Consider the following 3,018-nt stretch of genomic DNA (forward strand, 5'->3'; position numbering starts at 1 on the left):
TTTTTTTTTAAAGTTTTCACAAAATAGGCATTATATAAGCATATGTTCAATTTTGTGACCCCCGGGGCAGGGTCAAATTTGACCCCAGGGATAAAATTTGAACAAATTTGGTAGAGGACTGTTAGATGTCACTACATACCAAATCTGATAGCCCTAGGCCAGATGGGTATGGAAAAGAATATATTTGAAGTTTTCACAAAATAGGCCTTATATAAGCATATGTTCAATTTTGTGACCCACCGGGGCAGGGTCAAATTTGACCCCAGGGATAAAATTTGAACAAATTTGGTAGAGAACTATAAGATATCACTACATACCAAATTTGGTAGCCCTATGCCCAATATTTATGGACAAGAAGTTTTTAAAGTTTTCACAAAAAAGGCTCCATATAAGCATATGTTCAATTTTGTGACCCCCAGGGCATGGTCAAATTTGACCCCAGGGACATAATTTGAACAAACTTGGTAGAGGACTATAAGATGTCACTACATACCAAATTTGGTAGCCCTAGGCCCAATGTATAGGACAATTAGATTTTGAAAGTTTACATAAAATAGGTCTTAAATAAGCAATTTTCAATTTTGTGACCCCCGGGGCAGGGTCAAATTTGACCCAGGGGCATAATTTGAACAAATTTGGCCAGTGGAGATAAAAACTGATTCTTTGTTTAGCGTGCAAAGGGGATGGAGGAACATTTGTTGGTGCCTTTTAAAAAAGTTGTTTCATTGTGTGGAAAATTGAGTTAAAAAATGTATACACAATGCCTAATATGTGGCAAATTCCAACAATGTCTGTGTTTTTTTCGTGTAAAAACAAGAGATGTGTTTGTCAGAAACATAATGCCCCCAACTGCGCCGCTTTGAAGCCGTATATTTGACCTTTAAGGATGACCTTGACCTTTCATCACTCAAAATGTGCAGCTCCATGCGATACACATGTATGCCAAATATCAAGTTGCTATCTTCAATATTGCAAAAGTTATAGAAAATGTTTAAGTTTTCGGACAGACAGTTAGCACATATAAGATGGTTTTACAAATTCACTGAGTGTAAACATTGGGCACTTATATAGCTCAAAGTGACCGGGAAACAAATTCATGTGTTCTGATTTACATACATGTATTTACACTTGCCAAATTTAAAGTAAAGAATGGTAATTATTGTTCTCTTATTGCCAACAACTGCATAAATCTAAACATTGTAAACTGGTTGTTTTGTCTTTATTACTACTTTTGTACATTCTTTTGTATTGCCCTCTTTATATTAACTTTCAACATACATATTATATCCAGTTATTGTAAAAATCAGATGTTCTGTGATGTAAATGTGCAGGGTTCTTGTAACTTGTCACACCCATTTCCATTTCAAAATGCCTTAACACTGATATAGGATATTAGTGATTTTTTATTATTGTATTTATGTAAACTTATTCTTTATGCTGATGAAAGTGTCATCCTTTATTTTCACAAAGATTCTAGTATCATCAGTAGTATTTTTGTAAAGAACTTGAAAATTGTATTAAATGGTTAGTGGATAACAAATTGTCTTTACGCCTTGGAAAAACTGATTGTATAGTGTTTGGTTCCAAAAGGAAATTATCTAAACTTCATAATTTTAATGTACAATGTAATGATCACACTATTGTTTCCCAATCATCTGTTGAACACCTTGGTTCAATATTCGACACTGATCTTTCTGCTACATCTATTGTTAATAATATTATTAAAAAGGTGAACTCAAGAAAAAGATTCTTCAGGGGCATAGCTAGCATTTTTTGAGCTGTAGGCCTGAATATGTTACATAAAAACGGGGTGGGTGTGCGGGGGTCCTCCCCCGGAAATTGTTTAAATCCTAAAACGCCTGTGGTGAGATTTAAAGCATATCTAGACAAATAATAAGGTAAAAAATATAAGACTTTGGTCTGTATTTCTTTGATATTTTACTGTATTATCTTTATACCAGAGAACTAAATTTTAAAACAATATGGAACAGAGAAACATTTAAAATTGTAACACTCACTTATTCACATTCAAATTTTGACCTCTTCATAGTGCAATGGTTTTAGTAAACAGTAAATAAATAGATTACAAGTTGTACAGAATAAAATTGTTAAATTTATTCATGGATATGACTCTAGAACATCTTTGAAAGTATAAGATTTTAGTAGTATTGGTTGGTTAAATGTTCAACACAGAGTTAAGCAATTAACATTCAACCATGTTTATAAAATTGTTAACAAGAAATGTCCTTATAACATGACCTTTTTTGTATAATAATTTTAGTTTAGTGTCTGATATACATAGTGATAACAGTAGACATAGTAAAGATAACTTTTATTTACCTCAATGTCCTCAAGTGAATGGTTTTACCAGCACTACTTTTTATTAAAAACGATCAAAGACTGGAATTGTTTACCTGCTGATGTAAAAAGCGTTATAAAAGAATAAATATGAATTTGAAAACAAAGTGAAAACTTCTCTCGCAAACAATATGATTGAAATTGAAAGAAGATGCTGGTTTTATTTGTTACTAGTAGTCTTATTGTTTAAATTAATGTTTTATGTGATTGGCTTGTATAAATAAATAAATATATATATTACTATATATATATAACCGGTATATATATTACTGTTGTTCAAATAAGTCATCAATAAAGTATTTGTATGTACATTTAAATGTGATGACAAGATAGTAGTAAACATTGTGTAACTAATGCTCTCTAATAATATATGCTAATTACTATTTGATCTCAAGACTATAGTCTCAAGTTTAAATTAATGATATTTTTATGCATATTAATGTCACCATTTTTGTACATTTTCCACCGATCTATAGGGCCCCATTGGAAATAAGTTGCAAACCTTTCATGGGACATCCTGTGGTATATATATCATCTCTTGATTTCAACATCTCAGATCTCTGCCAAATACACTGACTATTTACTTGTAACTGAATTTAAATGATTAACTTTGACTGTGATATTCAAAATGCATTGTGATCCAAAACCTGTGATAATTGT

This window comes from Dreissena polymorpha, chromosome 1 (genome assembly GCF_020536995.1).
Source record: "Dreissena polymorpha isolate Duluth1 chromosome 1, UMN_Dpol_1.0, whole genome shotgun sequence".
Classification (NCBI taxonomy): domain Eukaryota; kingdom Metazoa; phylum Mollusca; class Bivalvia; order Myida; family Dreissenidae; genus Dreissena; species Dreissena polymorpha.